The 27,606-nt window shown below is 35.2% G+C and overlaps 1 protein-coding gene and 1 non-coding gene across 9 annotated transcripts in view; both read left to right on the forward strand.

Moving 5' to 3' along the window:
- The window catches only part of Ptpn13 (protein tyrosine phosphatase non-receptor type 13), a 198,513-nt gene that overhangs the window by 9,640 nt on the left and 161,267 nt on the right, over positions 1-27,606 (forward strand). The window lies entirely within an intron of this gene.
- On the forward strand, positions 1,338-1,444 carry LOC114096386 (U6 spliceosomal RNA). Its single transcript, XR_003583424.2, has one exon. It is a non-coding gene; the product is annotated as a U6 spliceosomal RNA (small nuclear RNA).

Below are 27,606 nucleotides of genomic sequence, written 5' to 3' on the forward strand. Positions count from 1 at the left end.
CCTGTTACCCTCCCCCACCAAAAAAAAAAAAAGGAAATGCTATCTGTTTGATAATATTTTATAACCTTTGGTTTTGAATCATAAATGTATTCAATGATTAGCCACAGACCACCAATTCAGTTTACAAAGACTTTACCTGTCACTTCTGTCTTCTAGGAAATAACAACCTGAGAAATCTTATTAATTCTGAGACAAAATATGATCTATCTCTTCATCACTAGATTTCCTACTTTAAATTGTTTTGAGTAGGCCTCTCACTGAGTATATGCTTTGATTATCAGATTTTTTTTTTTTTTTTACATATCAGATCTTTTTAGACAGAGTAACTACATGTAGGCCACTTTAGGATTGAAAGAGTTAACATTTTAAAGGAAATGAAGAGGGTAAATCTGCCGTATGTCCTTGAATATGTGAAAAATATAGAAATTGTCAGAAAAATACCCATAATAATTTTTGACTGTAGCTATAGCAACAATTACAAATGTTTTACAAATAATAAAAATTTAATTTTGTTTTGAATGTCTTTTTTCCCTGTGGTGCTAGGGATTGAACCCAGGGCCTTGTGCTCGTGAGGCAGGTACTACCAACTGAGCTATATCCCCAGCTCTCTTTTGTTTTTTATATAAACTAATTATACTACTGTATTCAGAATTGTTTTCAGTATTTTGAGAAATACTGAAAAAGAAGAAAAGAAAAAAAGGTTCCTACCAAAAAAATTTAAAATCTGGGTTAAAAACACACTCTGATGAACACACTCAAGCCGGGCATGCTGGTGCACGCTTATAATCCCAGCAACTGGGGAAACTGAGACAGGAGGGTTGCAAGTTCAAGGTCAGCCTTAGCAACTTAAAAAGGTCCTGGGCAACTTAGTGAGACGCTCTCCCAAAATAAAAATTAAAAAAAAATTTAAAAAAGGAATGGGGATGTAGCTTGGTGGAAAAGCACCCAGTAACAAAAAAAGAAAGAAAGAAAGAAAAAGAAAACACACACATACACAAAAGATACGAAGCCATTATAGATTGTAAAGCAATGAATAAATACAATAAAAGTTTAAAGTGTGCTTTGATATAATCTGAACTTGGGAAGCAGAGCTTGTTGAGCTAGCTGAATCTTGAAGACATTGTTAGAAGTCTGGGAATGAGCATGCTATGTCCTAGAGTGAAACAAAAGATATGAGGAAGTGGATTCAAGAGAATGGAAGTGTTTATAAAGAAGTGCTGGAGATGGCTCACAAAAGTGAGAAAAAGGGGGACAGAGAAGGGAGTGTTTGAAGAGTAAAAGGAACTAGGGAAATAGGTGCTAAAGGAAGTGCATTAGGAGAGTCAAGAGTGTGACCTGTGCTCACTTTGGCAGCATACATAATAAAATTGGTACAATATAGAGAAGATTAGCATGGCCCCTGTGCAAGGATGACACACAAATTTGTGAAGTATTCTCTCTCTCTCTCTCTCTCTCTCTCTCTCTCTCTCTATATATATATATATATACACACACATACACACATATATATATTTTTAAGAGTATATATGGGGCTGGGATTGTGGCTCAGTGGTAGAGCACTCGCCTAGCACGGGTGCGACCCGGGTTCGATTCTCAGCACCACATAAAAATAAAGGTATTGTGTTGTGTCCATCTACAAAAAAAAAAAAAAAAAAAAGAGTATATATGACCTGCAGTTCCAGATGCCGTAGGGAACCAGTGAAACAAGACTACAGAAAAGTAGAAGAAAATGAACAGTGTGATCTGTTGAGTGTTGTTACCTTCAAAAAAATAATTTTACTACCCTTATATGGCGAGAGACAGAGGGAAACGGAAATAAGGATGGTATTTGGTGGCAAAATGAATGAGAGTTGAATGACCTAGGAGGTTTCATAGGATCAGGAAACTTTTCCCTTTTACTTTTGAAGATGGCAAAAGAATAGATTCCATGAGTTTAAGAGATGTTTAGCCAGGCACAAACCTGTAACCCCAGAGACTTGGCAGGTGCAGGCAAGAGGATTGCAAGTTTGCAGCTAGCTCAATGTAGCTCAGTGGTAAAGCATCCCAGGGTTCAGTTCCCAGTACCAAAAAGAAAATAAAAAAGGAAGAGAGAATTTCAAATGGCAAAAAGAATCATCTCTTTTAATGAAGATCTATCTGAATGGGAAGGAATGAGACCTAGGTAGACTTGTCACTTTTAATCATGAAGAGAGCAACTTTTTATAGTGAGAACGAAGGGAAGGCTACCAAGTTGGATCAGTGGGCCTACTGATGAGTGGAAATGAAAATGAAATTCTAAAAGAGAACTTGTACTAAATGCTATTATTTTACAGAAAGTACTGTCAGAGGAGGCAAAACTAACTCCTTTCAGGTATGATTTGGGTGGTGGAGAAGAATTGGAAGGAGAGAGGTAAAATTTGGGAATCATCACTATTGGGAAGGTAATAAAAGGTTGATAAAGGGTTTATTGAGGGCTTATCAGTTTGAAAATCGATGGCCCCAGTCTACATCTACAGGAAATGAGGAATAAAATGTAGATATAATTCCAACCTGTGATGGTGAAGTAAAATTGGGGGCTTGGAGTAATTAGGAAACCCAATTGAGGCTGCAAGGATTGGGTTAAGTGGAAAGTGATTTTGCTTAGCATCTCCTGATTTGCTCAATCATCCAATTATTTTTTTTTCTGAAGCTCTTTATTATTTTCTTTTTTTTAAATTTTTATTGTTGGTTGTTCAAAACATTACATAGTTCTTGATATATCATACATCCAATTATTATTGAGTTAAAGATATTTTTTCATTTTCTTCTGTTAATTGTTAATAAGCTGGCAAACAATCTTGTCTCTCTCTCTCTCTTTTTTTGGGGGAGCGGGTACCGGGGATTGAACTGAGGGGCACTCAACCACTGATCCACATCCCCAGACCTATTTTTTGTATTTTATTTAGAGACAGGGTCTCACTGAGTAGCTTAGTGCCTGGCTGTTGTTGGGGCTGGCTTTGAACTCATGATCCTCCGGTCCCAGACTCCCAAGCTGCTGGGATTACAGGTGTGTGCTACGCGCCCAGTAGATTCTTAATAAAATATATGTGATGTTTGTTTAATTGAAAATACTGTACAGATCATAGTATTTTATTGCTGCTTGGGTTCATATAATCTGGGATTGGGGGTTGTATTTAAAATGATACAACATCTAAATTATAAGTTCAAAAAAATCTGTTTAAATCAAAATCTTTTCTTGTTTAATATTCTATCATAATTGGGTTTTAAAATTTTCTACTAGTATGACTTTCCTCTCAGCTGTTATGCTTATTCATTTATTATGATAACCACTAGAATTCAAAGTTTAAAATTAATTGGGAAATGTTTTCTGCAGATTGTTTTGACTACAAAAAAAATTATCTATTCTCTTTTTAGAAGTTAGCATTATATTTGACAAGTATTTAAAGTTTGTAAATGAATCCCAGCTTTCCATCTTAAAGTCATCTAAATGTTTTATTGGGTATGCCATCAAGTGTGATGCAATTCCAATAAATATATTCAGTATTTCACCCAATCAGTACTTGATATATACTTTCTGAATTCCAGAAATAACATCCTTGGCTGTTTAAAAATACTTACTTGATTGTCTAAAGTCACCTAGTTGATTGTTAAATAACAGCAAAATTTAGTGTAGTATTTAAAATAGTGTCTTATATAGCCAGATCATCTGAAGGGTTGTCATTGCCTAGATTAATAAAGTGGAGATGTGGTGGCCAATGCATTTTTTTTTTCTCTTACTTTTTGTGTTACCAAATATTTCTAAGGCGGGGAGCATCAAGAGGGAGTAATGTTATTCTAGTCTGTTAAGTAACTCCTGGTTCACTTAGCATCCTTTTAAATATACTAGGCCTCTTAATCATGTGGGGGGAAAAAAAACCCCAAGACTTTCTTAGTTTGCTTTAAGGTAAACAATTACAATGAAATATGCTACAAGGAGCAAATATTATGTTTAGGATTTGTTTAAAACTATAATTATTTAATCTGCTTTTTAAATTTGTTTATGTTGTGGTACTTGAGCTCAAATGCAGGGCCTAGGCAAGTACTGTACCACTGGGCTACATTCACAGCCCTAATCATTTTAAAAACTTAATGTTGAAGTTAAGTTACTGCCCTGACGAGTGATGTTACAAAAATTCTCATCTCTCCATCCATGCTTTTACAATTAGCTTTGCACCATGCATGAAAAGTATTTTTAAGGCTATTTTATAAATATGATTCTGTGCCATCAGATTAAGCCAATTTACATACAATCCTTATATCTAATATTTATGTTTTCTTTCAAGCCACCTTAATTAACACTGAAAAATGGTTACAATGGTAAGGGTTCTTCTCTTCAGATACTTACCGTGTGCTAAGCACTCTTAAAAATTTGACACATAGGATATTATTTGTCTTTACACCAGTCCTATGAAGTAGATGCTATTATTCCTGTTTTACAGATGAGAAAACAAGCTCAGAGAGGCTTAATGAGTTACTATAGGTCACACAGCTTGTTGGTAGTGGAGCAAACATCTGAATCCAAGCCTGACTGACTCTACAGCCAATTATCTTAACTATAACTTCTCATGTAAATAGTGTCTTTTAAAATGAGCAGTATCAAAGTGGGGAAAAATTATCTCAATTTACTTGAAAAAGATGAAAGAGATTTTGACACTTTAATTTAGAACCCAAATTTATTAGATTGTTTATTAGCCTTTAAACAGTTTGTTCTTTCAGTCACGTAGTTTTCCTTTCAGCTTATTTCCCCCCCAAGGTCTCCCTCTACTAACCTGTCTCTTTCATCCTTCACGGCATTGAGTTTCTATGAAAGTATTGAGCAAAGAAAAGGTAATAGTGTCATTTTGAGAATCGTAAAACATTTATATGCTCATCACAGTATTATTTGTAATGATATAAGATTAGAAATAATAAAATTAGCTTGCAGAAGAGGAACGATTTAAAGTGTTCTAAATTCTTACAGTGGAATTTTGTGATCAGCAAAATTTAGATTGATAAAAAAGGTGTGGTGGTACATGCTTGTAACCCCAGCTACTTTGGAGGCTGAGGCAGAAGGATTCCAAGTTTGAGGCCAGCCTGGGCAATTTAATGAGGGCTTATTTCAAAATAATAAGCAAAAAGGGATAGAGCTATAGCTCGGTGGTAAAGTACTTGTCTAGTGTTTGTGAGGTCCTGGGTTCAATCCCTACTACTGGATTTAAAAAAAAAAAAAAAATATATATATATATATATTAATTTGGAGCTTTTTGTAACATGGAAAAAAATATTCAACTTAAAAATCTAAACAGTAAATAGAGCGTGATTGTAACCACACACAGTTCTTGCTATTGCATTATTTTTTTTAAAGTGAAAACTTTAATTTAAAGAAGCCAGAAAAGGATTTAAAACAAAATGCCCCCAACGGTGATTGTAAGGGAAAACACATCTATTTTTTTGTAGAATATTAAATTGTGAGAAATTTATGAGGCACAGAATCGGTTAAGTTGAGAAACAGACTGTAGTATTTAACTGGAAGTTTTTTTTTTGTTTGTTTGTTTTTGTCTAAATATGAAGGAGGCTCACCGGTTCTCATGTATTCTATTATTTTAGACAATTATTTCTTTTAGACAAACTAAAAGATGTTATTTGAGGCTGGGTTACTGTTTTACAAAGGTGTTCAGGTTATAATAATGATAGTATATATTTGTAAAATATACCATTTAATATGGAAAGATTTTTATTCTTCAAAACAACCTTAAGGTAGATGCTACTCTGTACCTGTTTTTACAGATATGGAAATTGAAATAGACTATTAATAAATTAATTAATTTACCCAAAATAACATTAGATAGTTAGGGGACAGCCAGTACTTTGCATCCAGGCAATCTGGTTCCAAAGCCTGGGTACTTATACTCTAGATATGTTAATAGTGATAATTATTTCTAACTTTGGGTTCAGGTTAGAAGTAATAAACTTACTACAGTGTGTTGGCTAAGAATAATGCATGACCAAGTCTCCATTTGGTGCTAAGGGCATTTAAAAATTGTCCTTTAGTTTGGAGGACAGCTGTTATTTAGAGTCCCAAACTGTTGGTGACTACAAACAAAGTATCTTTTCTTCTCCTTTGAATCAATTCTTTCAGCAGACTTGAATGCTTTGAATGTGGTAGTATAAAAAGAGTCTGATAGGAGAAAAAAAAAGTTTCTAAATTTTAGTTTTATCATATGGTTTTAAAATTCATTCACCATATAGTTGGTTGTTGACATTTGCTCTTATTTAGAGAAGTGGAATTTGTACTCTTAGAGTTCTTTAAGACAAAAAAATTTAGAATGACTGTTTGCATCCACTGATTCTGTTCATATTCCTTTTTTCTTTCTTTGTACTTAAGAATTATGTATTGCTGTCTACATGCAAATAGTTTAGATAATTATGTGGTTCTTTTAGTAACAGTTTCATTGTCCTCTAAAGGGCATGCATTGTGTAAATTTTGGTCATTAGAGCAGATAAAGTTTGTTTTATTATTTTTAAGTATGCTATTTTTTAGAATAGTTAATGGTTATACATTTTACAAATTTCGAAGTGTATAAAGACTGAAATGTAACAGGCTATGGCGGCATATGCCTATATTCCCAACTAGTAGGGAAACTGAGGCAGGAGGGTTGCAAAGTGCAGTTCAAAGCCAACCTGGGAAATTTAGTGAGACCCTGACTCAAAATTAAAAATGGAAAGGACTGGGTTTGTAAGTCAGTGCTAGAGCCTATCATTGATGAGCCTCTAGGTATTGATTCCCAAAGATGGCTTTTTTTTTTTTTTCCAGTGCTGGGAATTAAACCCAGGGCCTTGTACACCCTAGGCAGGCGCACTACCACTGAGCTCCATTCCCAACTCTCTTTCTAGGAATCTTATTTTTCCTTTAAAGAAATTAGATATTTTGGGGGTAGTCAACTTAAGAGCTCAGACTATAATTAACAGGAGGTGGTGGGGGTGGGGTTAAATCTGCAACCCACCTGAACACTGCCACATCTCCTAGTATTTTCCCCAAGATTTGTGTGTGTGTGTGTGTGTGTGTGTTGCTAGGGATTGAACCCAGGGCCTTGTGCATGCAAGGCAAGCACTCTACCAATTGAGCTATATCCCCTTCCCCTTCCCCAAGCTTTTGATGTGAAATCTAATTTATAAAATTTTCTGATGTTTAAATGTTGGTTGAAATTGCACACTTTCGCAAATCGTGGTGTGGGCCATCACTCTACAAGCCAATCAAAACATGTCTATAGAACAAATAAAGACCACTGGTCACTATTGAGCAACTTGTGCCTACATTACCTTAGCCTTATACTTGCATAAATTTGCCATATTGGGTTTTGACATTTATTAAGGGATAATAGTAGTAATGATAATGCTAGGGGTCTGTTTTGATTAATATATCACCTTAACATATTCCTTAAATATTAGATTTTTGTGAGGAAAGAGAACAAAAGACTAGTTTGTAAAATGTATGGAAGATGATGTGTTTTGTGTAAATATATCAGATGCTTGGTCTACATGATTTTTCTTAGAAAAATTTGATTCTCAGTCTTTCCTTTTCAAGGCCTACCATTCTTCCTTTTTCCTGCCGTCACATTTAGTATTTCCCTGCTCTTCTCATGAATGTTCTTTTCATTTGCAAGAATTATAAAAGAAAAATCCTTCTTAGAGAAACTCTATAGAAGCAAAACTACTTTGTGACTTACTTAGCTGCACAAACTTCCATTCTTTCCCCTAGCATTAAAATTCCTTAGCCTTAATGCTATTTCTTTCAAATGTGCTTTTTAAACAGAAGAATGACTGCCCTTAAGGCTGTTAGTGAAAAGATCCACAGAAATAATCTACAGAGGCAACCTCCCATTTAAGATTTGACCCCAATCCATCAGGGATGATTGAACTGAGATGCCATTTGTTGTGGTTTAGTGCAGAGAAATAAATATAATAATTGAATAAAACTTCTGCTTCTAGCCAAGATGGGATGACAGGGATGAAATTTACTCTCCTACCTGAAACAACTGAAATATGGATAGAATATCTGAAACAATTTTCAAGATACTGAACATCAGGTAAGGAAAGACGATGATCTCTTAAGAGATAGAGACAAGATAAGCCTTATGACTGCCCAAGCTTAGAGCCTTGAGTTTCCAGGGTGTGGCCTATGGAGGGGAAACCTGGGGGAGAATGCTGGACTTTCTGAATACAGAAGTTGGACTGAAACTCTGGGGAGACCAAGGCAAGCTGGAGGCCAGCCTCAGCAACTTAGTGAGACCCTGTCTCAAAATTAAAAAATAAAAAGTGCTGGGAATATAGCTCAGTGGTAGAGTACCTCTAGATTCAATACCTAGTACCATTAAAGAAGGAAAAAAAAAAGAAAGAAACAAACAAAACATCTTTTGAGCATATTTTCTTTACATATTAATTTCCTTGAGAAATCAGTATAAAATTTCTTTAACCCCCCCCCCCCCCCAAATAATACCCTCAGATGATCCTGTTTGACCGTCACATCACCAGTTTTTTAGACAGTCTGTGTATTCATTTCATTGCAAGTGATAGCATATCTTATTTTAAAATGTTGAACATAAGCAGTCTGGAGGAAGGAAGTTCAAAGGTTTAGTCAGTCATACACTTCACAAGGTCCCTTGCTTCCTTGTTTTTGCTTGCTTCTCCTCCACCTGCCCCGCTGCTGTTGTTCTGAAAATGATCTTTAGTTCTTAGGTTTATCCTCCTGTAGTTGCAGTAAATATGGCTTCCACAGCTACAGGTATTGCCTGTAGACATCCCTCCAGCTAGCATGGAGAATCCCCAAGATTACCCTTGGGTTCCATGATTTGCCAGGAGGACTCAGCTCAACAGATTTATTACAACAAAAGGACACAACATAACAGCAAAGGGAAAAGTCAATAGGGCAACATCTGGAGGAAACTAGGCCCATATTTTCAAGAGTCTTATCCCAATAGAGTTATACAGAATGTACTTAATTCCCTCAACAATGAGTTGTGACAACATATGTGAAGTATTGTCTACCAGGAAAGCTCTTTAGAGATTCAGTACAGAGTTTTTACTGGGAGTTCATCGAGTGTGCACTCTCTGCCTACCAAATAATAAATTCCAGATTCCCAGAAGAAAAGCAGGTGTTCTGCATAAACCACATTGTTTGCACAAAAAGTTCAGACACAGTCACTCATAAGAGTTCTAGGAGTGGTGGGAACCCTCCTGAAGTTCCCAAATGTCAACCAAAGGTGGACCTTGCAAGAAACCCTGCTATTTTAATCTTTTTCTGCATAGCTAGAGGAAGAATAAAGACATTGCCTCCCATGCATCTTTTTACTTTTTATTTTTGGTACCAGGAATTGGACCCAGGGGTGCTTAACCATTGAGCCACACCCCAACCCTTTTTCTTTTTTATTTTGAGACATGGTCTTGCTAAGTTGCTGGGGCTGACTTTGAACTTGTAGTCCTCCTGTCAGCCTCTGGAATCGCTGGGATTACAGGTATGCACCACCATGCCCAGCTCATGTATCTTTTTTATAGGAAGGAAAATATTTCATGATTTCCTTCTCACTAAATTCTGTCTCAGTACCATTAGCTTGGTAATGGGTATGGGTTGTTAAATATCTGGCATTTCTGCCCTCTATATTGGAAGTCAGATTGCCAGTGTGAAGTAAGGACATGGGATTAGGGGAGCATTTATGTTAGGAAGTTGAACATTGTTCAGACTCATTGTCAAAACTAGTGTTTTTAAGGATAAAGTGCTAAGAGATTCATGGTTAGGAAAAATAAATAGCGATTTACTTTTTATGTGAAAGATAATTGCAGGACTGGGGATGTAGTTCAGTGGTAGATCTTGTGCTTAGCATACTCAAATTCCTGGCTACCATCAGTACCATAAGAGGATGAAGGAAAAAAGGGATAAGGTGAGAGGGAAGAGGAGGAAAAAGAAGAAGAAATATATTAGTAGTATCTATTATTAATTTTTCAGTTATTTAGAGTAGCTTTTTTTGAATTTTAAATATACAAAATAAATTTGTAGACAAATTAAGACAAAATCTTTTCTTTGCTGTGCTGGTGAGTAAACCCAGGGTTTTGCACATACTAGGCAACTGTTCTGCCATGGAGCTGTGTTTCCAGCCCTTTTTATTTCGAAAGTGTTTTGCTATGTTGCTCAGGCTGGCCTTGAACTCCTCATCCTCCTGCCTCAGCTTCCCAAGTAGCTGGGATTACAGGTGATCACCACTATGCCCTAAGAAAACAAAATATATACCAGTAAGCTGAACAGCAAAATAATGTTCCAAACAACCCCCATCAACAGAACAAAGTAACCCTACCCTAAATTTGCTGGTGGTTGATTCATGTAAGAAATTGCTCTTATTAAAACTTTAATATTGCAATTTTTTTTTACACAAAGAGTTTTTGTCTATTCTTGAAAAAGGATCACCTTTTTTGCCATGAAAACTTCCATCACTTTTCAATGATATTACTCTTTTTTGATTTTACTTTTAGGAATTTCCTCTACTTCTGACAATATTTTTGTCATAGTCAATTAAACAGGTAGTTAATTTAAGCCAAAAACCAGTTGGAATTGTCAGATAAATGTAAAATAGGCATTTAAAATGAAGTACAAGCTATCAAAATAAATTTCCTGATATGAAAGCTGTACTGTGTTGTTCATGGTTTAAAGCAAAACATTTCTATAATGAAGAATATAAAACTTGCATATCCAAAAATCTCAGTACTGAAGGAACACTACTAATATCAGTAAGACATTATTGACTTTGGAAATACCTCTAACATTGGACTTCAAATATGTAGATGTAGGTTTAAGAAAATTGAAAAATCCTTAATATAACAGCAGACCTAAAAATTGTGCTTGGTTTTTGAATTAAGAAAAAATCCTGTTAGAAATACAATTTCACTTATTACCCAAAATGTAATTTCTTTTTTGCAGGGTGGGGAATACTAGGGATTGAACCCAGATGCACTTAGCCACTGAGCCACATCCCCAACCCTTTTTATTTGTATTTTTGAGACAGGATCTCACTAAATTGCTTAGGGCCTCACTAAGTTGCTTAGGGCCTTGCTAAGTTGCTGAGGCTGTCTTTAAACTTGGAATCCTCCTTTCTCAGCCTCCTGAGTCACTGGGATTTGTGCCACCATGTCTAGCTGTAAAATGTAATTTCTAACTGAAGTAAGGGATTATCATTCAGATTCTGATTATTGTTGAACAAGTTTGCATCTGTTACTAAATTACTAGTTGTCTAGTACTGACACATATTTTAGTATGCAATTTGTTTTTAGCTGGTTTTTCAAGATCCTAAGAATTAATTGGTCTATTAGTTATAGAGTTTAAGAGTGACTCTACTGATTGGAACCAAGGACTTACCATGTTTGCTTGGTCTAAGTGAAATTTTAGAAGAAGACCTATGCTATTGAATTGATTTTGTTTTGTTTCTTTTTCTTTTCTTTTTTTGTACTGGGGATTAAACTTAGGAGTACTTAAGATAGATGAGTTAAGAGCCACATCCTGGCCCTTAACACTGAGAATTGCAACCCCAGCCCTTTTTATTTTTAGGAAAGTTCTTGCCAAGTTGCTAAATTGCTGAGGCTGGACTTGAACTTGTGATCCTCCTGCCTGAGCTTCCTGTTTTGTTTTGTTTTTAATTGTTTTAATCAAATTCTTTTAAGACTGACTGACCCTTTAATAATATAAATACAGAAATTACATAGTGACTATATTTATAACATTTGTCTATTCATTTCTAATTTGAACATAAAAAGAGTCAAATATTGTTAATTTCATATGGTCAACCTGATGATATTATGGGTTTATTTCTACAGGCACAGGTACAAAGTGTTCTTAATTATTCAGTAGAACATTTGTGTGTTGACACTGTTTTGGCTCTCATTTTCCGTTTCTTGCTGTCAGCCTTCAGAATTATTACTTATAGCAAGCAGGAAGCAACTTGTCAGAAAATAGCTGATTTATTAAGTTGCATTCATTATAGCATTTTGCAGACAATCTCAAGTGAAAAACCTGTTAGAAGTCTTCTAAGGCTACTTATTCTACTAATACAGGAAAGTCTCTGACACCCATACAGATGATTATTTCCTCCTACTTAACCACTGTAAGACATTATCTGAAGAGTTTTTCTATATTATTAGAAAGGCTTAATACTGAACTGAAAAACTACCTGACTTTTAACTCACTGGTCTCAGGAATACAAATGTTTTAACACTAAAAGACAGACATCATATCTTCTATTCTCTTCCCCAAGAGAAATAGTTACAACTACTTCTTATTGAATTCATTGGGTCAAAATTTTAGGATTCAAAGGACTTTAAGGATTATTTTAGTGGTAATCTGATTTACAAGGTCTAAGCTACTTTCAACTTGAATTCCGCACGTTGTCTGAGGCAGTGCCATGTAAACAATTAGCACTGAATGAATACATGTTGTGTGAATGTGAGACTGAAAGATTATGAGATTAGAGTTTATTGTCATTTAATAAATAACACTGAGAATCTACTACATGCCAGAAAGTGTCCTAGGCATGTGGGGATACACCATTTAACAAAGGAGACAAATTTTCTGTCCTCATGACTTTTATATTTTGTTGTGAAAGACATTCAATAAAGATTCATTCTATAATATGTTTTCAAATATTATAAATGCTATGAATTATTGTATAGTTGGATAATGGTATGAGAGGGTGAGGAATTGGATAGTGGTACAGTTTTGGATTGAGATGGTTAAGAAAAGCCTCTCTGGGGCTGGGTTTGTGGCTCAGTAGCAGAGTGCTTGCCTAGCACATGTGAGGCACTGGGTTCGATTCTCAGTATAACATAAAAATAAGTAAATAAATAAAGGCATTATGTCCATCTACAACTAAAAAAATTTAAAAGAAAAGAAAATTCTCTCTGTGAAGTACCAGTTGATCAAGGAATGAAGGGAGGAGTCTCTGACATGAGGCTATTTAGGACAGAAGTGTTCCAGAGTAATGCAAGATCTTAAGAGTCACAGTGGCTGGAGTTGAGAGTTTTGGGATTGAAAGGATAGTTTAAGCAGTTGAGGTGGGAAGAACCTGGGGAAGCATCATGTAGGAAACTGTAAGCTTAAGTGGGGATTTGAGACTTTATTCTAAGTGTGATGGGAAGTCATGGAGTCGAGAAGTGACATGAATGGACATGCATTTAAAAAGGATTTCTATGGAATAGGCTACAAGGGAACAAGAGAGGGAAGAAAGACCTATTATAATCCTTTCATCAAAAGTGTTCTAGACCTTCACTGTCCAGTATGGTAGGTAAGCCATTTAAATTTAAATTAATTTAAAATTCAGTTCCTCTGTTGCAGTGGCTACATTTCAAGGGCTTAATGGCCACAAGTATTTAGTGACTTTACTACTATGGACAATACAGGATATATACATCATCACAGAAGTTCATTAGGTAGCACTATTCTAGACAATATAGAGTATTGAAGATTGTAGGGTAACAATGGAGGTCATGAGACTAATCAGATATATTCAAGATACAGTTTGAAGGTAGAGCCAACATAATTTTCCAACAGATTGGATGTAGGAAGTAAGGATAAAATAGCAGTCAGGTGAATCCAAAGTTTGTGGCCTGAATAAATGACATCAATTTCATTTTAAAGTGGGAACAGTGAAGAGGTTTAGTAGTTGAAATCAATAATTCAATTTTGGATCCAGGCACATGCCTGTAATTTCAGCTACATGGGAGGCCGAGGCAGGAGAATAGCAAGTTCGAGGCCAACCTATGCTACATAGGAAAACCCTGTCTCAAAATAAAAAGAGCTGGGGTTGTATCTCAGTGGTAGCGTGCCCCTGGGTTCAATCCCCAGTACTGGGTGGGGTAGGATAGAGGAAAGGCAGTTTTGAATTTAATAAATGGTCTGCTTATTACATTGATTATAAGATGAGGATCATTTATTTAACAAAATTAAGTTTGTTGTTATTTTAAAATACTACCTTTTCTACTTACTATGCCACATTACATATCTGGTCTATATACTATGAACTATAAATGAGGGTATAATTGTTTAGTGTATAAATACATCAGAAAAATACCCAGACTTCTGCTGTAAGAGGGTTAGAAAGACTTATCAACTCAATTTCCTACTTCTCTGCTTAAATGATAGTATAGAAATTAAGATCTACAAACTTACAAACTCACAATAAAAAGGTGAAATGATGAGGGACCACTTGTTTATTGAAATTTCGAAAGCTCCCAAGTTGAGCATAAGGCACAAAGGTATCTGAGAAAGCAAAGTGGAGGAAATCAAGTACAAAAAAATGCACAGAATGGGATAAAAAGAACAGACCCATTTTGTCCCACAAATCTTGGAGGCGAGTCATAGGATTCAGAAAAATTAGGTATGAAAGGAAGCAGGAATGAGATGTGCTGTTGATAATGAGGATGTGAGTTAAAAGATTTAATATATATCAAGTATATTTGTTCTTGTTTTTATTTTTCAAAATCCTATTAAAATATTATTACATTTTAATGTCTATGAATGAAATTTTAAACTATATACAATATTTTTCTTATATTTTTCAAAATATTAAATAAACATGTAAGAAATTCCATGCCTTGACTATGTACTTATTGTATGTTGAATTCCTATTTATCTTTTGGCAGGAGTAGATGGATGATAGATATGTGTATCACATGGCATAATTAGAAGAGGTAGTTGGAATTACAGTGGAATATTAAATATGAAAGAGCCATTTTTCAGTTATTGCTTTCCGATTTTTTACCCTCTGCCTCAGACAGAGGATATTAGGAAAAATTGCCTTTTAGCTATAAGATGTGGCAAATTCTATACAATTAAATCTATTACTTCACTGTCTTTTTTTTTTTTGGAATTCTCTCTATAATTCCCAGAGGTGAAACTGTGTAGCTAGCCTGAAATTAGACCCATTACAAAGGGGAGAGAGGCATTGATTTAGGGGAAAATATCTTGAAAAAATAAATTCTTTTGTTAAATAGGAAAATTATAAAATGTATATACATAAGCACATTTTGTGTAGTAATTTGAAATTTTCCTTGAACTGAGTTGTAGTAAATAGGCTTCATTATATCAGCAGTGTTGACTATTGAGATATGAGGTTCTAACTTACAGTTCTGGATCATGAAATTTCTACTGCATTAATGAACCATCTTATTAAGTCCTCCATTTTCTCTCTCTTGAACCCAGAGACATTTAACCACTGAGTCACATTCCTAGCCCTTTTTAGTTTTTGAGACAGGGTTTCATTAAGTTGCTTAAGGCCTCACTAAGTTTCTGAGGCTGGCCTCAAACTCGGGATCTTCCTGCCTCAGCCTCCTGAATAGCTGGCATCACAGGTTTGTGCCACCATGCCTAGCCATTTTCTTTTAAGACTAGAATTTTCTTAAGCTGTATTTTCTACTTTCATAATTTTTGCCGTATCAAATGCCCTTTACTTAATATTTTTAAAGAGTCTTATTTATATATTTGAAGTTATTTATTTAAAAAGGAAACCTTAGATTAATTATTATTTCCTTGAATGGAAAAACCAGTAAAACATTCCTTAAGTAGAATGTAAGTAGAACGCCAATATCAATATGATACATGAAAACACAATTATGTGATTAAATCTGAGCTATGGGAGGGTAGCCTGCTGTGCAGCAACACTCCCAGCTTGAGACATGTCTCTATTTGTTAAGAAGGGAGACTGGCAAGTCAAACAAACAAACTAGCCCCAAACTGGGACTTTCTCCATGACTTAATCAGAAGTACTGACAGAGAATTAAAAGGGAATAACTTGCTTATTGTTGGCAACCTTATTAAAAATTTAGCTACAGAAAGGATCTCTCTTATCACTAGTATGACTCTTTAAAAAGCCCTGCTCTAAGCCAAATGTAATAATCAGAAATGTTAGAAAAGACAGAAATATGGAAATATGCGGTATGGTGAGGGGAGTTGAAATTTGGGCTCTTTCCTCTTTTCCACTCCTCCTAAGAAACCATAGGCTTCAAGATGTGGAGGACTTCCCCAATTTTTTCTCATTTCTTTTTGTATTTTAATGTAGTGTTAACATGTTTACTTACTAAAACAGCTAGGAGTGCCTTTTTTTTTTTTAAATTTAAGAAAGTATATTAGGTATCTAAAAGATAAAATTTGAATTTTTCTTTATGCTTCAGTAGGTTAGCCCTTCTCAAGCTAATATACTTGCAAATGCGGCCTACATTCTCTTCTTTATCAAATTTCCATCTGTAAGTTGCTAGAAAGACTGGAAAATCTTTTTAAAAAAATTATCTATTGATACCTCTCACTGATGTCGTGATTTTTAATAATTGCATTTATTAAGCAATCATTATGTGCTAGGTACATGCTTATTTTATATATTAACTCAACAACTTCCATTTTATAACATGAAAAAATTTATAGTGCTCAAATTCGTGTCCCAACTCCTCAATTTGCTAGCTCTATAATCTCAGGCAGATTATTTCTGTGCCTCAGTTCCTCATCTGTCAAGGAATATTACAGTATCTATCTCAGGAAATGGTTGAGATGACAGACTATTTTTCTGAGCTACTCAAGAAACTATTCAAGAGTCAAATATCTCTTGCTTAGTATATTTAGTCTGCTACTAACTTAGTTTAAAAATCAAACCTTTTGAGTTTGGGTTTTTTCTTTTTTTTTCATGTGGCATTAGATCAAAAACAAAAATTCTATAACTTATAAAATCTTATGATAGGACTGAAGTGAATAAAAGTACTCTGTTTTCCTGTTTTGGGAGACATTAGGAAGAAATTACTCACTGGTCATTTTTTTTTTTTTTTTTTAGTGGGGGTATTAGGGATTGAACTCAGGGGCACTCAACCACTGAGCCACATCCCCATATACAAAATAAAATATTTTGTATTTTATTTAGAGACAGGATCTCACTGAATTGCTTAGCACCTCACTTTTGCTGAGGTTGGCTTTGAACTCATGATCCTTCTGCCTCAGCCTCCCAAGCTGCTGGGATTACAGGCATGCACCACCACGCCTGGCTTCACCAGTCATTTTAACAAGCCCCTTTTTCTGAAAAATTATGAGTAATGAGGACAAAATATATTGATTATTTTTTTAAAAACAATATATAGCATTTGAGATCATTTATTTTTGAAAAAAAAGTATCAGTAATTTTGTATATGTTCCTGTATAAAACATTTGAAAAAAATAAGACTTAGACTAAAGTCCAGTTCCAAACAAATAGTTGGGAAGTAAAGCTCTTTAAAAAGTTCTGCCACGGTGGCACGTGCCTGTAATCCCAGTGACTCAGGGGGCTGAGGCACGAGGGTCCAAAGTTCTAGCCCAGCCTCAGCAATTTAGCAAGACTCTCAGTAACTTACTGAGACTATGTCTTAAAACAAATAAATAAATAAAAAGGTCCAGGGACATAGTTCAGTGGTAAAGCACCCCTGGGTTCAATCCCTAATATCAGTTGATCAATTAATCTTTAAAAAGCAAACTGTTTGTCTTGAGCCCTTTAGTGGAATTGTTTCTTAGGGAGTTTGCATAAGTTTCCTCAATGAAAGTTAAGAACACGACTCAACATTTATCCATTGACATACCTAAAATCATTTTTATATGAATATGGAGGTATTTTGGAGGGTATTTAATCTTTTAGACTATGATATATCACTCAAGTTACATGTAATATAATGTCAATAAGAGAAAATAGAAGAAGTATTGTATATATTCTTTGAGTCATAATGTTCTTATATGGTGGGTCACATTTCTCCTTGATGAGTGAAAACAGAACATAATTAAATCACCACAGTGTTCATTACTCAAATTCCAATGTTTAAGTCTTATTTTCTTCATCTAGAATATGCAAATACCCTTAGATATTCTCAAATAGACAAAGTCATTGCACTGGAGGTGGTTTTAGAAATAAATGTCAAGCAACAATTTCCATTTTGTAGCCTTAGCTGTTTCTTATTACCTGAGTGTTTATATCTAATTCATCTGGGCTGAAGATTTCTTTTTGTTTAGATATCTATTTTCTAGACATCTCTTCTCTGTTTTTCTTGAAGCCTCCCCTGTTTCTCCATAAAACACAGATTTGGGATGTAACTCTTTGTCATATAGGATACCAGTACCTCTAATTAGATCTTGTGCTTACAGTTTCTCACTGGCTTATTGAATTCTGTACACTCAAAAAGCAGAAAAAAGCCTGATCTTGGTATATACATAAGGGGATCATAGTTCATGCTGGGTATGGAGACAGAGGTCCTTTGCTGTGCTGTGATCACTTTGATAATTAGTGGGTCAAAACCTCTGCATTCACAGTAGGCAAGAGCATATTGAATTAAACATTTATATCTCCATTTTCAAAAAGATAACCTTTTAATATAATATTGACTCTATCATATAAGTTTTAATTAGGTTCAATTCTACCCTTAAGTCCTTAAAATTATGGCAAAGTGCTTTCAGAGATAATAGAATTTCCTATAGAGTTAGCATGCCTCTTTAATAAAATATGTGTTCACAATCCTTACCTGCAATTCGAGAATCCAAGAAGGTCTAAGAAAGCAGAAGCCATTTTGTAACTCATTTGAATTCACAACTTGATCTGAACATTTTTGGCGACAAAATCTAACTGAACTGATATGAAGGAAATTATGATTATTTTTTATCTCACTTAATGTGAATATTCATAGTTTTACTGTAGAAATGTTAATGTGTTGAATTACTAGGTACAGTCCCAGACCTTTGCTGGAAATGTTTCTGAATATATAGTACAAGTACTGCACTGCTTTTCTAAAATCTGAGTAACTGTTGTACTGAAACACAGTTGGTCCCATTTCTCATAAGTGGTTTGGAAACTTACTTTGGGAACTTGTGCATATATAAGAGAGAAAGTGAGGCTGTATTTCTTTTTTTTTTTCTTCCTCATTCTTTTCCTTCTTTGTCAGTCTTATTCTTTTTTTCCTCCTCCTTTCCCTCTCTCTTCAGCTCTGCATCCTCTATGCTAATAGACAGTAGGTAGCAATAACCCAAGTGACATCATATGTGTGGAGTTCAGGCCTGGATACATATTAAATGACCCTCATAAGATCTATAGTTCATTGTTTATAATAGAATCCAGAACAAACCAAGCCTTAAATGAATATTATTCTTTCATAAGGATTTCTCTATTTCATGTCTCCAAAAGGTCTTTTGAGTCAATTTTTCAACTCTGTCATTAGGTCATTTTGTTTTCTTTCTTCTAAATTGCATATGGATAATTACCTTATTTTAGCTTAATAAAATTCTGTTTAATTTATCTCCAGACTAATAACAGTATGGAAAACAGGGCCAGTGTCCTTATTCCATGCTCTGTGAATCAGTCTGAAAATAAATTATAAGCTTTTTAAAATTTACTTTAAATTAGGTTTTTATTTCTTAATCTAATAAAGGCTTATTCTGCAAAAACCAACTGTAGACTTGAGAGAGAATTACAGAATGCAGGCTTATGGAGAATTTTGAGTAATAATTAAATAAATACATAAAATGTTTTTTAAAGTAGGCAAATGAAGGCAAGAAAAACCTTACCTATTTGACTTGAATTTAATTCTTCTGTTTCTATTGATAGGATTCTAGGGCTTAAAATGAGAGGAAAAGACATTGAAGTTTAAATGTATAACTAATTTGATTAAACAGATGAATGGCATACTATACCCAAAGGATTACTTTTTTATATTAAAAGGGCTACACAATACATGGGCCTTGTTTGGATCCTCATTTGAACAAATGCAATTTTAAAAGCTAAACATATTGTGAGGTAATCAGGGATCTCTGGAAGAGATGAGTTTGGGATGAAGCCACTTCTACTCAGTCTCTTTTTCTTGTTAGTCTTCACTCCTCTGTCTTTGGATTTCTCTTCTATCTGTATGTACTAATTGAGAGATCTCATGAAATTGCAGGGCTTTCAAAGACCATCTCTATACTGTCTATATCTAAATGTTTATCTCCATCTCTTATAACCAGATCTCTACTTAGCATCTTCACTCTTCACTTAAATGTCTAACATACCAAAATCAAAACAAACTTGAAACTCTGAAACAAAATCACACAGAATTTTTGCTCCAAATCAACTCCTCCCACAATCTTGTTCATCTTAGCTAATGGTTTCTCCATCCTGTCAATTTCTCAGTACGAAGAGCATACATATCAACAGATCCTATTGATTCTCCCTTCAAAATATTTCTAGATTCTAGTGGTATACAGATTTAAAGTAATTCCTATTAAAATTCCAGTGTTGTTCTTCATAAATAGAAAAGGCAGTCATGAAATTCATTTGAAAAAAATAAGAAACCCAGAATAGCCAAAACAATCTTAGAGAGAAAAGCAAAGCAGGAGGTATCACAATACCAGATCTTAAATTATACCACAGAGTTATAGTAACAAAAACGGCAGGGTATTGGCACCAAAATAGGCATGAAAACCAATGGAAAAGAATAGAAGACACAGAAGACAAACTCACGCAATTACAGTTATCTCATATTAGACAAAGACACCGTGAACACACGTTGGAGAAAATATAGCCTCTCAACAAATGATGCTGGGAAATCCATATGTAGCAGAATGAAGTTTAACCCCTATCTCTCACCATGCACAAAACTTAACTCCTAAAGTGGATCAAAGTCTAGTCAGTAGTCCCAAGACCCTGTGCCCACTAGAAGGAAATATAGGCTCAACTCTCATCATGTTGGCTTAGGAACCGACTTCCTCAGCAAGAAGTAAAAATAAAAAGTAAAAATAAAAAAAAAAAACAATATATGGGATGGCATCAAACTAAAAAACAAAACAGTAACGTGAAGAGAGAGCCTACAGAATGGGAGAAAAATCTTTGCTATCCACATCTTAGATGAGCCATTTATTTCTAGGATATACAAAGAACTCAACAAGCTTAACACTAAAAAGCCAAATAATCAGTAAATGGGCAAAGGAACTAAACAGACACTTCTCAAAAGAGGAAGTACAAGTGGTCAACAAAAATATGAAAAGATGTTCAACATCTCTAGCAATGAGAAATGCAAATTAAAACTACACTGAGATTTCATCTCACTCCAACCAGAATGGCAATTATCAAGAATATAAGTAACAATAAATGTTGGCGATATAGGAAAGAGGGGATACTCATACATTGTGGGTGGGACTGCAAATTAATGTGATCACTCTGGAAAGCAGTATGGAGATTCCTCAAAAGACTAGGAAAGGACCCACCATTTGGCCCAGTTGTTCCACTTCTTGGTATAACCAAAGAAGTTAAAATCAGCCTACTACAGTGACACAGTCACAACGATGTTTATGGCAGCACAATTTACAATAGCTAAGCTGTGGAACCAACCTGGATGCCCATTAGCAGATCAATGGATAAAGAAATTGTTGTGTGTTTTCTCAGTGGAGTATTACTCAGCTATAAAGAAGAATGACTTTATGACATTTGCTGGTAAATAGATGGATCTGGGGACTATCATGCTAAGTGAAATAAGCTGATCCCCAAAATACCAAAGGTCAAATGTTTTCTCTGATATGTGGATGCTAACTCACAACAATGTGTGGAGGGGAGAGAATAGAAGTTTAGTGGATGAGACAAAGGGGAATGAAGGGAAGGGAGGGAGATGATAATGGGAAAGACAGTGGAATGAATCTAATATAACTTTCCTATGTACATATATGAATACACCACAGTGAATCTCACCATCATGCACATCCACAAGACTAGGATCCTAATTGGAATAAGACACATTCCAAGCTTGGACAAATATATCAAAACAGATTCTATTGTCATGTGTAACTAAGAAGAACAAATAAAAATTTTAAAGAAGAAAATGTGATATATAATGGAATATTACTCACCATTAAAGAAATGAAATCCTGTCAAAAATTTTTTTTTCTGGATTCTGACCACTTCCCTTCTGCCCTATAACTACTTAGAGCCAGGCTACCATCGTTTCTTGCCTGAGTTATTGCCATTAGTCTTCTTGTTTTTACCCTTGCTCTTGTATAGTGTATTGTTGAAGCAGCAGTCACAGTGATCTTTTGTCTTTGGGGAGGCGGGATACCGGGGATTGAACTCAGGGGCACTTGACCACTGAGCCACATCCTTAGCCATAGTTTTCTTTTGTTTGTTTTCTTTTAAATTTTATTTAGAGACAGGGTTTCACTGAGTTTTTTAGTGCCTCGTTTTGCTGAGGCTGGCTTTGAACTCGAGATCCTTCAGCCTCAGCCTCCCAAGCTGCAGGGATTACAAGTGTACACCACCATGCCCTGCCAGAGTGATCTTTAAAAAAAATTAATTAATTAATTAATTAATTTTGGTACCAGGCATTGAACTCAGGGACACTTGACCACTGAGCCACATCCCCAGCCCTATTTTGTATTTTATTTAGAGACAGGGTCTCACTGAGTTGCTTAGCTCATTGCAATTGCTGAGGCTGGTTTTGAACTCACAGGCTGTTTTCTGCTGTCACAGCCTCCTAAGCTGCTGGGGTTACAAGTGTATGCCACCACACCCCGCTCAGAGTGATCTTTTTAAAGAAGATAAATTACATCTCCTAAAAACCTTCCAGTAAACTTTCCATTTCAGTGTAGGAAGTCTGAGTATTTTCAATATCCTAGAAGACCCTATCTACTACTACTGTCCTCTCTTTACTAATGACTTTTCTCTTTATTATTCCTGAGACATCTTCCCATTTCAGAGCTTTTTCACTTTCTTTTCAGAACATTTTTTTTTCCTAGACAGTGTGACTCGCTGTCTCATTCTTTCAGATCTTTACTGAAATGATAAATTCCCAGTGAGGTTTTCTTTGTTTACTTTATTTTAAATATTCACTCTAATTTCTTTGATATTTCCTAGCCTCCTTCTCAAGTTGTTTTCATCCACAATATTTGTCACATACAGTTTTCTCTGTATTGTAGTTATTATTAAGATGTTTTCTCTCATAGAAGGTAAGTTCCAAAGGATGGGCATGTGTGTCTGGTCTGTTCCCTGCTGTATCCTAAGTGCCTAAAACAGTGTCTGGTTCATAGCAGTTACTCAAGAATATGTGTTGATTGTTGAATAAAAACTTAGCACCGACTAATGTCTACACAACAGTTTTAATGGATATTTAAATGAATGAAAGATTAAATGATCGAGTTGACAGATCATCCTAGTCGATCCCAGTCTATTTGACTTTCTTCTTTATCTTTATTTTTCTTTTTATCCACCTTCAACCCTAGGTCTGTCCCCTCAGTAACTCCTGCTACAACTCTCAATTCTCTTGCTGTCATATCCACCAGGGAAGTCTTTGGCTACTCTGTTCGTTCTTACTGATTGTTAAGGGCAGTGAGGAAAAAGGTGAGGATGTGTCCTCTGGCTTTAGGGAGAGCCAAGAAAGAGAACAATAGTGGACAGTCCTTTCCTTAAGAGAGGACAGATAATTCTGTAGTTCCTGAGCACTGCAACTCCAGCAGTCCTTTTGCTTTGATTAATTTCCTAGTTTTATAGACTGAAATGATAACAAAAGTCCTTTATTCATTTGTTAGTTTAAGGCAGAGGCAGGAGAATCACAAGAACCACAGCCTTGGCAGCTTGGAGAGACCCTGTTCCAAAATAAAAAGTAAAAAGGGATAAGGTTATAGCTAAGTGGTAGAATGCCCCTGAGTTTTGTCCCTAGTACAAAGAAGGAGGAGGAGGAGAAAAGAGGGAGAGAAGAAGAAAAGGAGAAGAAGGAGGAAGAGGGGGCTGGGGTTGTGGCTCAGTGGTAGAGTGCTTGCCTAGCATGCATGAGGCACTGGGTTCCATCCTCAGCACCACATAAAAACAAAATAATGTGTCCACCTAAAACTAAAAGATGCATAAATAAATAAATATTTAAAAAAGGAGGAAGAGGAAGAAATAGTTAGAAAAAGAAGAAAACCAGATGATTATTATGTTAGAGAGGATGAAAAAGGTTTCAAAGAATGTATCAGCAGAACACAAGATTAAGAATGTATATTAACGCCTGGTCATCTGGGTTCAAATCACTACCTCTATAACTTTAGGCAAATTATTTAATGTTTCCAGGTTCAGTTTTCTTCTCAAAACAAGTTATTAGCAGTTCCTGTCTCGCCTCCCAGGTAGCTGAAATCATTGGCAGTGCCACCATGCCTGGCTCTGACTATTTCTTTGCAGATACCTTTGCAGGCTTCATTTTTCTTTCTCTAACTTTTAAATGCTAATCTCCTATTAGTTTCTGTATTGGGCTTTATTTTTCATCTCTCTCTCCCTCTCCCCCCACCCTGTGTGTGTGTGTATGTGTGTGTGTGTGTGTGTGTGTATACACACTCTTCCTAATGGACTTTATTTAAATCCATCTAAGTGACTTTGTTTATCACTTACATAGATTCTGTATTATCTCTAAATAACCTATGGAATTTGAGCACTTCCTACTGTTTCATGTTTCTCTCTTCAAACGGCTTATTTCCTCTGTCAGAAAGGTCTTAATTATACTGCTTTTGTATCTACCTTTCTCCTATACATTTAGAAGTCTCCATATTCACTGTGTAATTACTGATTTACCTTCTACTTGAGGTTTTTTCCCAGGTCCTATTCCTGTTCAGTTTTTTGTTGTTGTTTATGGTCCCAGATTCATTCTAGAACTTTCCATGTATGAGGTATTAAATGAATGTTTAAGTATCAGTTAACTTATAGATATGCTTTGAGTTTATTTGGTAATTAGTATGGCCTTAAATGATGCTTATAAGAAGAGTAATAATGTGATGACAGCTCAGATTTAGAATTGCTAATTAAGAAGTATGAAATAGATGAGATATAGTTTATACTAAATTAATCTTTAAGTAAGGCAACTGAGGGCTTAATCAAGAAACCAAGTTATAGATAGCCATTGGCACAAAACTGTAATCCCAGACACTCGGGAGATTTAGGCAGGAGGTGCAAGTTTGAGGTCAGTCTGGGCAATATAGTGAAACCCTGACTCAAGAATTTTAAAAAGTACTGGGGATGGAGCTCATTGGTAAGGTGTCCTGGATTTAATCCCCAGCTATTTAAAAAACAAAACAAAACAAAAAAACCCAAACCAACCAAGTACCTGCTCTCCTATTGTGTTCCTACATCCATTAACCATTCTTTCTCCATCCCTTTCCTCATTGTGAGGTGTCCCCCAAAAGCTCATGTGTGAGACATTGCAAAAATTTTGGAGGAGAAATGATTGGGTTTCGAGAGGCTTAACCAATCAGTCAGTTACTCCCTAATGGGATTAACTGAGTGGTGACTGGAGGCAGTTGGGGTGTGGCTGGAGGAAGTGGTTGATTGGGGGAGGGGGCATGGCTATTGGGTATATATTTTGTATCTGAAGAGTGGAGTCTCTCTCTTTCTTCTTTCTGATGATCATGTGAGCCACTTCACTCTGTCACACTCTCCCTCCATTATGTTCTGCCTCTCCTTGAAGCCTGAGGAATGGAGCTGGCCTTCTATAGACTAAGGCCTCTGAAACCTTGAGCTCTCAAATAAACTTTTCCTCTTCTACAGTTGTTCTGGTTGGGTCTTTTAGTCACAGGGAGAAAAAACTGACTAAAACACCCATGTTCTTCCAAGGCTCTGGTAAACACTACTCCATTCTCAACTTTGAGTGATATTTTTTAGCTTCTACATAAAAGGGAGAATATGTAATTTTTTCAGAAGATGGAATATTTCACTTAATGTAATGTCCTCAGTTCTATCCATTCTTTTATTATGACTACATAATATTTCATTGTATATAAATACCATATTTTCTTTATCCATTCCTCTGTCCATGGACACCTATGTTGATTCCACATTTTGGCTGTTGCTAACAGTGCTGCAGTAAGGTGCAAACGCAGATGTCTCTTCCACAGACTAATTTTAATTCCTTTAAATTGACTCAGTAGTGGAATTCCTGGGTCATATGATACTTCTATTTTAAGTTTTTTGAGGAACTTTCGTACTATTTCTATAGTAACTGTACTAATTTGAATTCCTACCAGTAGGGTAGGAAAATCCCCCTTTCTCCACATCCTTGTGAGCATTTATTTATTGTTGTCTTTTTCTACCTGGGGTTAATTAGTAAAGTTTAATAGCAGCTTTTAAGGATCATTTTGATTGAGTTCTTTAACCCCATTTTCAAATCTAGTTAATTAAAATCTCTGAAATATTTTAAACTACATTCATATAAATTAAATGCCAATTTTTAAACATGTTTCATGAGTCTGACAAAAAACAACAAACAATAGCAAAAAAAAAAAAAAAAAAAACTTCCCAAATACTTCAGTTAAGTTTTCTAATGAGTGAAGATTTATCTGGAAAGATTTACATATAGCAAGACATTAATTTCTCTTCTATGTTCAAGTGGTGTATTTTGTACATTTTAAAGTTCAAGTCTCAATCATCTTCACATTTACACTTTAAATTGGAACCACAGCCTAATCTAACCAGTTATAATAACTGGCCTATTTCTCTTAGCTGTATATGTACAGATTCTTAATTTAAAAAAATACCAATATATGAACTTGCTTCTTGTAAAGTTTTGTATCTTAATTCTGAATCTTCCTCGGTTAGAAGATGCTTACGTTTTGGGTGGTTGCCTCCTGGATTCATTTCTTTGAGGCCCTCAGTTGAATCTCCTGCACTGCAACTCTAAACAAAAACAAAGAAACAGTCATGAATTGTTTGGTGTTGCTGTATAGGAGATCCAACTGAGGGCCCTGCTCAGGCCAGGCAAGGGCTCTACCACTGAGGTACAAGTCCGCAGTCCACACTATGTTTTCTTAATGATTAAAGAAACCCTCAGGCAGGATGCTGAGTGAATTCTTGCTCAAAACTCATTGCACACGCAGAGCTCTAGTTTATAGCTGCTTTGTACTTGAAATAGAGTGCTTTTATAGCCCCTTTCCCCTAGATTCAAGTTAAGCATTCTTAATTAATCAACCACCAGACAGGTTATTATGTCACTTGATTGGATTCAGTTAATCTGTTTACTATTTCATTCTATTCTGAATCACTTAAATATGCTTTCTATTCTTGAGCCACACTCCTTCAGGATTAAAATGACATCTGTTGATATCCTTTTGTGGCACTGTCTAATTATATGGACCCAGTTTTACGTCATACCAGTAATTCTTATGTTAACCAAAAGTGTAACAATGATTCTGGTTGTATAGCATAAGTAATTTTTCTTATTTTAATTTCTTTCCAATACCTTTGTAGTTATCATGTAGCACACATGTTTTAAGAAAATAAAAGTAATATGTTATTTTTATTGTAAAACAGAGCCTTTGCAATAGTAAAATAATTCCAGTCATATTTTTGTACCCCAAGTTATCTAGTATTGTATCTAAAGGAAACAATTGCACCATAAATTAAAAATTTTCTTAACTAATTTTTTTTCCTAGCCTTAATCAGTGTTCCGTTCCTTCTATGTTTTGGAGTCCTTAAGCATCATCACAGATGGACATAGAAACCAGATACTGAAAAGACAAAAAAGTATTTGAAATGAAATTAACAGAAGATTAATCAAATACAATTTAGAACTGATTATATCAAGCAACATTGGCATACTTAGTACTCT

Source organism: Marmota flaviventris, chromosome 7, assembly GCF_047511675.1.
Source record: "Marmota flaviventris isolate mMarFla1 chromosome 7, mMarFla1.hap1, whole genome shotgun sequence".
Taxonomy (NCBI): Eukaryota; Metazoa; Chordata; class Mammalia; order Rodentia; family Sciuridae; genus Marmota; species Marmota flaviventris.